This window comes from Somniosus microcephalus, chromosome 4, assembly GCF_052327205.1.
Source record: "Somniosus microcephalus isolate GS21.2 chromosome 4, FLI_Smic_1.0, whole genome shotgun sequence".
Lineage (NCBI taxonomy): Eukaryota > Metazoa > Chordata > Chondrichthyes > Squaliformes > Somniosidae > Somniosus > Somniosus microcephalus.
The window spans coordinates 163815332-163827434 of NC_140990.1; positions in this window are offsets into that span (position 1 = coordinate 163815332).

Here is a 12103-nt window from a genome sequence, read left to right on the forward strand (position 1 = left end):
CTACTTCCTCAAGAACTGTAGCTTTCCTGTTCCATGCATCTGGATCCTCAATCCTGACAACATCATCCCTTGTCAATGGTTTTAGAGTTTTGGATGACTTGTCATAGTATGATTTCTGTTTCAGCTTTAACAGTTGAAGTCTCTGTCTCAGTTCCTCACTTTGCTGTTCTTTTGCACAGCAGGGTGGCGTGGTGCGCAACTTGCTTGTTTGTTTTGGTGTTTCTGACATGTCTCACATTTGCCTATCATGTTCTCAATGTCCTTATTTATGCCAGGCCAATAAACAGTGTCTCTTGCTCTCCTTTTGCATTTTTCAATTCCGAGGTGTCTCTCATGAATCCTTTTGAGCATGTCTTGACGTAGAGCCTGTGGAATGACTATTCTGTTCTGTTTTAGTAATAGTCCACTTGCGACACTCAATTCTGACCTTATGTGAAAATATTTTGGACAGGAACCTTTTGGCCAACCATGATGAATGTTCTCTATTACTGTTTGTAACACTGTATCTTTTACTGTTTCTTCTGCTATTTGCTTTGATTTTGTGTCTGACACGGGCAGCGCAGCAGTGACCATACTCACATGAACATCCACGTCTTCTTCAGTAAAGCTCACATGACTCATTGTGGGTGCTCGGGATAGTGCATCTGCTAACACTATGTATTTGCCTGGTGTGTAGATCAGTTCAAAGTCATATCTTTGCAGCTTCATCATGAGTCGTTGAATCGTTGGAGACATCTCATTCAGGTTTTTTTTTATGATGGCAACCAAAGGGCTGTGGTCTGTCTCAACTGTGAAGGTGGGAAGTCCATATATGTAGCCATGAAACTTTTCTAGTCCAACTACCAAGCCTAGACATTCCTTTTCAATTTGGGCGTATCGACACTCAGTATCAGTCATAGACCTGGAGGCATAGGCAACAGGCTTCCAATCTTCACCCTCTGCTTGTAGCAAGACCGCGCCTAGGCCATCTTTTGATGCATCCGTTGACACTTTGATTCTTTTTGTTGGGTCAAAGAAGGTGAGTACAGGTGTGGTTGTCAGCACTGTTTTGAGGTTTATCCACTCTTGTTCATGTCTTTCTGTCCATGTGAACTTATTTGTTTTATGTAGCAGGTCTCGCAGACAGGCTGTCTTGGCTGACAAGTTAGGAATGAACTTTCCAATGAAGTTTATCATCCCCATGATGCGTAGCACTCCTTTTTTGTCAGTGGGTCGGGGCATTTTGAGTATGGCATTTACTTTTTCCATATCTGGCTCTATTCCTTTACCAGATAGATTATCTCCTAGGAAAGTGACTTCCTGGACGCCAAACTGACACTTGGCTTTGTTGAGCTTCAGTCCATTCCGGCGTATGCTCTGTAGCACTTTAGTCAGTCTCTCATTGTGTTCTTTCAGTGTGGAGCCCCAGATGATGATGTCATCAACATAGGCCCGAACTCCTTCCAGACCTTCAATTATGTGTTCCATCGCTCTATGAAAGATTTCAGATGCAGATATTATCCCGAAAGGCATTCTGAGGAAACAATACCTGCCAAATGGTGTGTTGAAGGTACAGTATTTGGTGCTCTCTTCATCCAGTTTTAGTTGCCAAAATCCTTGTGAGGCATCGAGCTTTGTAAAGTATCTGGCACCTGACATTTCACTGGTGATTTCTTCTCGCTTGGGAATCTGGTAGTGTTCACGTTTTATGTTTGCATTTAAGTCCTTTGGATCCATGCATATTCTTAGATCATTGTTCTTTTTCTTTACACATACCATGGAGTTAACCCAGTCTGTTGGCTCTTTGACTTTCCTGATGACTCCTAGTGTGGTCATTCTGTCCAGTTCATTCTTGAGCCGGTCACGCAGGGGTGCTGGAACTCTTTGTGGAGCATGTACCACTGGCTGAGCATCCTCCTTTAGCTGGATCTTGTAAGTGAATGGTAGAACTCCAAATCCTTTGAACACATCCTGGAAATTATTCACTACAGAATCCATCGAGTCATCTGGTCTGCTTATGGCACAGTTTATACGGTAGACTCTCTTGACCAGTTCTAAGTCCTCACAAGCTTTTTCACCTAGTAGTGAATCAAGCCCTTCAGCCACAACAGAAAACATGAGATGATGCACTTTGTCTTTGACGGTCACTTTAAGTCTGCATACACCTAAGCTATCTATTTTCTGTCCATTATAGTCCTTCAGTAGTACTGACTTTTTCTGTATTTTGGGCTTTTCTTTCATATTGTTAATGTCACTCATACTGATTAAGTTTGCTTTTGCCCCAGTGTCTAGTTTCAAGGTAACTAATGCTCCATTTACCTGCAGTGGGATCATCCATTTGTCCACTTTTACTGCATTGACTTTATGTTCAGCATTGTCCATATCTGAGGGCTGCACATTTTCTGTATCATTTTTGACATTGTCACATGACACCATTTGTACAAAAAACGTCTCACTTAAATCAGTGTCCTCAATCACATTAAATCATTGCCCTTTCTTAGTTTGTACTTTTGAAAAGCATTGTTTGGCAAAGTGATTCTTTCCATTACACTTTATGCACATTTTTCCAAACGCTGGGCATTGTCTTAACTGGTGTTTGTAACCACAGCGTTTACAATTAAAAATTTCATCCTCCGATTGCTTTTCATTTCTGTTCTGCCCACGTTTCTTCCCCTTGTAGGACACAGCACCGACAGCAGCATTATCGCTCATTACAATCGCATCATTATTGATTTCACTGAAAGTCTTCGCGTGCTTTCGAGCTAGCTCGCTGGCTTGGCATATTTTCACCGCATTTTCCAAATTTAGTTCGGTTTCTCTCAACAGATGTTCCCTGACTTTTTTATCATGAATACCAAACACAATCTGGTCACAAATCATGGATGCTTCGAGCTCAGAGAAATTACATGTTTGTGCTTTCAGTTTCAGATCAGTTATAAAGCTATCAAAAGTTTCATTTTGCTGCTGTGTCCGAGAACAGAAGATGTATCTTTCATAGGTCTCATTCTTTTTGGGAGAGCAATGTGCATCAAATTTTTTTAGCACATCTTCTAATTTTTCTCTGTTCTCCTCTGGATTAAATACAAATGTATTAAATACCTCTATCGCCTGTGGGCCTGCAACCGTGAGCAGAAACGCTATTTTTCTTGCGTCTGGCTTCGTACCGAATCCGATGGCAGCAATGTAGAGTTCAAATTGTTGTTTAAAAATCCGCCAATTGTAGTCGACATTTCCCGTGAGTTTCAAACGCTCTGGTGGCTTCAAATTCTCCATGTCGCTTTTCACAATTTTTTAGCAGATCTTCACCATCCTGGTACCATCTTATGTTCATTAATAAATAGACATTCTTATTATGAACACAGCTAGCTTTTGCTAGACACTTTTATTGAGCACATGTGGACTAGGTACAGTATCTGTAGAGGCATCCATCTTGACTGCTGCCTTGTGGGTAGCCTAGTGCCCCATGGGTAATGTAGTTTTAATATACATACAGCTGGGTAGTGTAGTCTTACATATATATACAGCTCTACACAGCGCTATGGCTCCACCTAGTGTCCACTATAGAATGACATGTTATTGATCATTACAGGTGGGGGGGGCGGTGGGGGAGATCAGAGGAGGAGGAGAGAAGATCACAGCAGGCTGGAGATATCAAGGAGGAGGGGAAAAGATAACGGGGGGCCTGTGGAGGACCTGGAGGGCTGGGGGAAGAGATTACAGGCATGGGAGGACGTCGGGAGGGCATCGGATCACGGGAGTTGAAGATTGCAGGAAGAGGAGGGGAGAAGGCCAGCGGAGGACTGCAGAGGTCGGAGGAGGAGGTGCGAAGATCCTGGGGGGCCCATGGAGGACATGGATTGGGGGGGGCGGTGGCGAGACAAGATTGCGGGCTGGGGAGAACATTGGGAGGGCATCAGAACTGATCGCGGGTGGAGGTCCGATCGCTGGGGAAGTTAACAGATTAGCTTGGTGGGCCAGTGGGGGGGGAAGCACTCCTGCTCACCCCAGTCCATAGGTAGTGCTGGAAAGGCACTTACCTGTTCCATGCAGCAGTCCTCGCCTCCCTTTAACTGCCAGTTTCCTGAGGTGCGGGAAACACGGCCGGCCAGCGTTAAAACTGGAACAGAGAAAAAATGTGAGGCATACAGCCTCATTAAAATATTTACATGAGTGACCCGCCTCCTGGGAGCGGTTCGGCCGCCCGCCTCCCATCCCACCTCTGTTAAAACCAAAAGTGGGCAGGTTCGTGGGTTGGGTTTAGGTTTGAGATTTTTTACACTTTTACTTTCAAACCCACCCGATTTTGGGGGTTAACATTTCCCCAGCGTTTTAGGTCAACGATCTTTCGTCAGAATGGGAGAAGTCAGTGATGTAACAGTTTTTAAACAAGCACAAAGGCAGGAAAGTTTATTATAAGCCCACTGACTCCCACAGCCACCTGTTTCCTCACACCCTGCTTCCTGTAAGGACTCTATTCCATTCTTCCAGTTTCTCCGTCTCCGCCGCATCTGTTCTGATGATGCCAACTTCCATACCAGAGCTTCCAATATGTCTTCCTTTTTCCTGAACCGAGAATTCCCCTCCACCGTGGTTGACAAGGCCTTCGACCGTGTCCATCCCATTTCCCGCACTTCTGCTCTCACCCCTTCCCCTCCTTTCCAGAACAATGATAGGGTTCCCCTTGTCTTCACCTTCCACCCCACCAGCCTCCACATTAAATGGATCATTCTCTGCCGTTTCTGTCACCTCCAGCACAATGCAACCGCCAAACATATCTTCCCCTCACCTCTCCTTTCAGCATTCCAAAGGGACCGTTCACTCTGCGGCACACTGATCCACTCTTCAATCACCCCCAGCACCTACTCCACTTCCAATGGCATCTTCCCGTGCAAGCGCAGGAGATGCAACACCTGCCCTTTCACCTCCTCCCTTCCTACCATCCAGGGCCCCAAACACTCCTTCCAGGTGAAACAACGATTTACTTGTACTTCTTTCAATTTAGTATACTGTATTCACCCCAACACTGAAGCCCAACAGCGCTACAATGAATGCCATATCACCACCAGATGTGTGATTGAACAGGTAATCGGCATGCTGAAGATGCGCTTCAGGTGCCTCGACAGATCTGGAGGTGACCTTCAGTATGTACCAGCCAGGGTCTCCAGAATGGTTGTGGTTTGCAGTGCTCTGCGCAACATTGCACAACAGCGAGGCTTGGAGGAACAAGGCGAAGTCCTCAGATCCTCCTCGGATGATTCAGATGGAGAGGAGGAAGGAAAGGAGGAGGAGGAGGGTGATGAGGGCAATGCACCCCCAGTTGCTCACATTTCTGCCCAGGATGCCCTTATGGTAAGATTCACTTAGGTTCCACTAGTGGACCCATGTCACAAGGAAATGCAAACTCCACTCACCCTGCTTCCCCACTCCAACAACGCCACTAACACAACACCGTCCAATAACCAACCAACCATCCCATGAACATCTTTTCATTGGTCCCATCAATTCATGTCCTCACATCATCAAGCAAGTTAGAAGGCCACTTACCACCCAGCACCTAAGAATGGAGAAGACGGGAAAGTGGTGAAAAAGAATAATATTTATGAGAGCTAAGTAAAGAAAAAAAACTTATCAAAACAACATTTTCTCAGTCACCCATGTGCATACCCTTGTGCAAGTACAAAGCTTTATTCTTCCTTTTTCTGATACTCCTACATGGTGCAACCTGTGAGGCTTCAGCAGATGTAGAGGCAGGCTGCTCAGATCCTTGCTGTGACTGCTGGGATGCTCTTGGCCAATGTCCTCTGGGTTTTACAGCACGTGAGGGCCCCACCAAAGACTGCTCCACCTGCACCTGTGCAGGGGCAGACTCAGCCAGCGGGAGACTTGGCAGCATGTGGGCTACTGACTGAGAGGTGGGCTGTGGGTGAGAAGTGGAAGTGCTTTGAGTGGACTACCCACTTCCATGACCCATTTTGCCATCATCATAGCTCAGCTGCACTTCAGTGCTAATACTGTGCTAGGGAACACTTTGGTGCAGATCAGTGCGGCCCTGTAAGGCCAAGGCTAAGGTATCCGTCAACCTATTTAAGGCAGCAGACATGTTCGCATCCAGAGTCTGCATAGTGGTGTTCCAGCCGTGTATGGGCTTGTGTGATTGGAGCGTATGATGGTCCGTGGTGCTGGCCACTCTATCCTTGGAAGAAGACATCATCTCAGTGGCTTGTGACATCACCCCTCTCATGCTTGAGGTGGACTCCTCCATTCTCTCTGAAATCATTGTGATTCCACTTTGAAGGCCTGTCAGTGCATCTCACATTGTCTGCTGCTGCTCAATGATTCTCCTCTTCATCGACGGCCCTCGAGGTACAGCATCTGTGTCCAGCTGAGCAGAGTTTGGAGAGGGCTGCGCCCACCGATGCGGACACTCCACTGCTGTCCCTGTCTCCGCCATCTGCTCTTGCTCACTTGTGTAGTCTGAGACACCAGGTGAAAACTGCCTCACTGGTCCCACCGAAGTGCGAGTTTCTGAGCTGGTGCCTGGTCTGCATGAGTCCTGTGACAGTGAACCCGCAGAAGGACTCAGCTGCTTCTGAGGAATCGTCACCCGAAACGTCCACTGAATCGTGCTGCACATGTGAAGTCATGAATTAGTCATGGCAAGTAAGAATGTTGCAAGTTATCATGATGAAGATGATCATATTTCACTCGTTGTTGAAACCAGGTCAACATGACTGAGTGCTGTATGACATGTGGGTGTCTGATATTAGATTGTGTCACCAGGTAGCTGGGAGCTCCACATCTTCCCACCTCTGACAGCCAGGGACGCCATAACTCCACTTATATCCAGCACCTCCTCCTCTGCAGTTGTCAGCAACGTGATCTGTGGAGGGCCCCCTCCAGTTCTCTCCCTCTCCCTGGTGTTCTGTGCTTTCTTCTCCTGCAAGGAGAGAAGGAAGAGACATATGAGTGAGTGTATTGGCATGTGTTCATCCGAAAGATGGAGTGCATTTGGTGAGGGTGACTGTGAGGGAGAGGCATAAAATTGCGTAAGGATGAGTGGGAGTGGTGGATGGATAGGTGGGGATGTGAGGAAGTGGCTACAAAGAGAAGGGTGGGTGCCCCTGCAAGATAAGTGGGTGTGAGGAGTGATGTGATGCGATAGGATTGAGAAGGCAGAGTGAGGGGGTGGGGTGATGCACACAGCAGGATGTAGGTGAATATGCTACTGTACTCACCTTTACTGCCTTGCATAGGTCATTAAACTGCTTTTTGCATTGAATCCAGAAGCGTGGCACCACACTTCTGCTGCTGACCTCCTCCGAGAGTGACTGCCCTTGACATCAGGGCAGCATTTGACTGAGTGTGGCACCAAGGAGCCCTCGTAAAACTGAAGTCAATGGGAGTCAGGGGGAAAACTCCACTGGCTGGAGTCATATCTAGTACAAAGGAAGATGGTTGTGGTGGTTGCAGGTCAATCATCACAGCCCCAGGACATCGCTGCAGGAGTTCCTCGGGGCAGTGTCCTGGGCCCAAACATCTTCAGCTGCTTCATTAATGACCTTCCCTCCATCATAAGGTCAGAAATGGGGATGTTCGCTGACGACTGCACAGTGTTCAGTGTCATTCAAACTCCTCAGATAATGAAGCAGTCCATGCCCACATGCAACAAGACCTGGATGACGTTCAGGCTTGGGCTGATAAGTGGCAGGTAACATTCGCGCCACACAAGTGCCAGGCAATGACTATCTCCAGCAAGCAAGAGTCTAACCACTGCCCCTTGACATTCAACGACATTATCATCGCCGAATCCCCCACCATCAACATCCTGGGGGTTACCATTCACCAGAAACTTAACGGGACCAGCCACATAAATACTGTGGCAACAAGAGCAGGTCAGAGGCTGGGTATTACGTGGCGAGTGTCTCACCTCCTGACTCCCCAAAGCCTTTTCACCATCTACAAGGCATAAGTAAAGAGTGTGATGGAATACTCTCCACTTGCCTAGATGAGTGCAGCTCCAACAATACTCAGGAAGCTCAATACCATTCAGGACAAAGCAGTCTGCTTGATTGGCATCCCATCCACCACCTTAAACATTCACTCCCTCCACCACCGGCGTACCGTGGCTGCAGTGTGTACCATCTACAAGATGCACTGCAGCAACTCACCAAGGCTTCTTCGGCAGCACCTCCCAAACCCGCGATCTCTACCACCTAGAAGGACAAGGGCAGCAGGCGCATGCGAACACCACCACCTCCAAGTTCCCCTCCAAGTCACACACCATCCTGACTTGGAAGTATATCGCCAATCCTTCATCGTCACTGGGTCAAAATCCTGGAACTCCCTCCCTAACCTTCACCACATGGACTGCAGCGGTTCAAGAAGGCAGCACACCACCACCTTCTCAAGGGCAATTAGGGATGGGCAATAAATTCTGGCTTTGCCAGCAACGCCCACATCCCATGAACAAATAAAATAACCCACTAGCCATACCTTCTTTGTCTCAGCTGTAGGCTGCTTCCTCCCTTTGCTAGGGAACAGTATCTCCCTCCGACTCCTCACAGCCTCCAGCAGCACATCCAGGGAGGCGTCCGTGAAGCTGGGTGCAGCCTTTGCCCATGTCGACTCCATTGCAACACTTCCAGTTCTCTGACAGCCAACTCCAACTCCTTCAACTTGCGTGTTTGGGTTATCACTTTAAATACTGGAGTTGAGATCGCGTCATGTGGGTCCACATCACGTCCGCTGCCGCTGATTGGATGGGAAACCCTGAAGGAAAATGATAATGCTGTGTTAAAAAGCCACTGACAGATGCGCTTAACATAGTTCCGGGTTTCCTATGCGCTATTGGACCTCCCCTCACCGCCCCCCCCCCCACCACCCCTGTTCCCAGCACGTCGGTACATTAAAATCCTGCCCGTTAACTCTCTCTCCACCGATGCTGCCCAACCTGCTGATTATTTCCAGCATTTTCTGTTATTTCGCAACCCGCATTTGTAGTATTTTGGTGTTGTTTTAGTATAATTAAGTTACTGCCAGCAGCAAATGGATGCTGTGTCTACCAAACTGAGATTGAAAACTGCAACCTAACTGTAGTCTCTTGAAAGATTGCACTTTTAGCCCCAACACCCTACCTAGAAGAATACAGGTATTAATCACTCTTTGCCTGAAGAAGTGCTTCCTGACACAATTCCCAGTCTTGCTTTTTATCAATTTATATCTATGTCTCCTTGTTCTGCAATCATGGTTTAACTGATAAGATTGCTCTGGATTCACCTTTTCTATTCCTATTAGTTGCAAGTACAGTACTGAATAACTCCCTTGTGACTCACAATACCAATTTGTCTCTTTTCTACCAATAATTTTAGCGCTCATTTGAATTTAGCTAACAACAATTCACCAGAGCATCGCTTTTGAAATGTGGCATTTTCTCCAGCATCACAAGGGGGCAGTTTCACTAATACGGTGTTTGACCCCATCAGAGGAACAGAGAGGTATTGGGGTAAAATCACCAAATAATCACCTTGGCTAAGAGTTTCCACTTTGGGTGCAATCGGCAATCCGGGCACAAATTGCGCTCAAAATTGCGCTAGTTTTAAGAAGCTTTCTTTGCTCAACTTTCCGCTCAAACTTATTTGCATGTTGTCGAACGTAAAATCTTCCATCAACTAGCGCAATCGGGTAGTGTTTTAGAATGTAAATTTAAAAAAAATTACCTGAAAAAATATTGCTTGATGTATTTAAGAGTGGTAACTTGGTGCAGTTTTATTAATACAGCTGAAAATAGGTTTATCACAAAAAATAAGCATTTTTAATCAGAGTGTCTCGCCCACCACCTGTGAGTAACCCGATTTTAAACCACTGAAAACGACTTTAAAAAAGTATACAGAACCATTTACTAGTTACATCGGTCAGTTTCTTCATAAATGTAAAAAATATATATTTAAAAGCCTTCAAAATGTGCATGTTAGTGTCCTTGCGCCTAAAAAAAAGCTTATGTTTAAGAGCCTCCTCGAAGGCCTGCAAACGGGCGCAATTAGCGGAGACGCGCCATGGTGATTAATTCAATCTGGGGGCGTGGCCAGTTCTGTGGGCGGGGCCGGCTTCCAGCGTGATGTTTTTTAAACTAGCGCAAAAGATCGCGGAAAATCGATTTGCGCTGGACGTAACTTGTGCTTGAAATTCTTTGATCTTTGGTGCTGGTTTGTCCGATTTCAGGCAAATTTCTCTGAAAAACCAGTGAAAACTAACAGAAACTCCGGCCCCTTATGTTCTCGATCACAAGAAGGGAGGTTATTGGCAAATGGTGATTAGATAATGCAAATTAAACTCCATGTCCTTACAGAAACTGGAATTAAAGCAGAATTATGCAGAGCAAATATAGCTCCCTAAAATAACATGCGAGTGCAAATCACTCCTTTTTGCAGGTACTATGAATTACTTCTCCAAATTTCTCCAAAATATAGACCGTCTGTACCAGGCTTTATAATGTTACAAGAATGGGGGGAATAGGCATGAGGGAACTGACTGTAAAAAGTGTACTGGCAGGATGAGACAGAGTTGCCATGTGGGAGAGAGAGAAAAAAAAGAAAAGGGGTGGGGGGGGGGGAAGGGAAGACCCAAAACAAAGGGGTGGAAAAAAAATATATAAGTAAAAATGTAATAGGGGCCGAAGTTATGATCTGAAATTGTTGAACTCGATATTGAGTCCGGAAGGCTGCAAAGTGCCTAATCGGAAGATGAGTTGCTGTTCCTCGAGTTTACGCTGAGCTTCCGTGGAACAATGCAAGAGGACGGTGAGGTCCGAGTGGGAATGGAGCGGTGAATTAAAATGACAGGCGACTGGAAGCTCGGGGTCACCCTTACAGACTGAACGGAGGTGTTCCGCAAAGCGGTCACCCAATCTGCGTTTGGTCTCCCCAATGTAGAGGAGACCGCATCGTGAGCAGCGAATACAGTATACTAGATTGCAAGAAGTACAAGTAAATCGCTGTTTCACCTGGAAGGGGTGTTTGGGGCCCTGGACAGTGGGAAGGGGGGAGGTATAGGGGCAGGTGTTACATCTGCCCCTCCGCCTCCACCTGGCATTGGCAGCGGGTGGAGGCGGAGCAGCGCGGCAGAGTGACTACAAGAGGCCCCAGAGGCTCAGGTAGGCCTCAGTGCGGCATCGGCAGCGGGTGGAGGCAGAGCAGCGCGGCAGAGCGACTACAAGAGGCCCCAGAGGCTCAGGTAGGCCTCAGTGCAGCATTGGCAGCGGGTGGAGGCGGATCAGAGCGGCAGAGCGACTACAAGAGGCCCCAGAGGCTCAGGTAGGCCTCAGTGCGGCATCGGCAGCGGAGCAGAGCGGCAGAGCGACTGCAAGAGGCCCCAGAGGCTCAGGTAGGCCTCAGTGCGGCATCGGCAGCGGGTGGAGGCAGAGCAGAGCGGCAGAGTGACTACAAGAGGCCCCAGAGGCTCAGGTAGGCCTCAGTGCAGCATCGGCAGCGGGTGGAGGCGGAGCAGCGCGGCAGAGCGACTACAAGAGGCCCCAGAGTCTTAGGTACGCCTCAGTGCGGCATCGGCAGTGGGTGGAGGCGGAGCAGCGCGGCAGAGTGACTACAAGAGGCCCCAGAGGCTCAGGTAGGCCTCAGTGCGGCATCGGCAGCGGGTGGAGGTGGAGCAGCGCGGCAGAGCGACTACAAGAGGCCCCAGAGGCTCAGGTAGGCCTCAGTGCGGCATCGGCAGTGGGTGGAGGCGGAGCAGTGCGGCAGAGCGACTACAAGGGGCCCCAGAGGCTCAGGTAGGCCTCAGTGCGGCATCGGCAGCGGGTGGAGGCGGAGCAGTGCGGCAGAGCGACTACAAGAGGCCCCAGAGGCTCAGGTAGGCCTCCGTGCGGCATCGGCAGCGGGTGGAGGCGGAGCAGCGCGGCAGAGTGACTACAAGAGGCCCCAGAGGCTCAGGTAGGCCTCAGTGCGGCATCGGCAGCGGGTGGAGGCGGAGCAGCGCGGCAGAGCGACTACAAGAGGCCCCAGAGGCTCAGGTAGGCCTCAGTGTGGCATCGGCAGCAGGTGGAGGCGGAGCAGCGCGGCAGAGCGACTACAAGAGGCCCCAGAGGCTCAGGTAGGCCTCACCAATCTCTAATCTC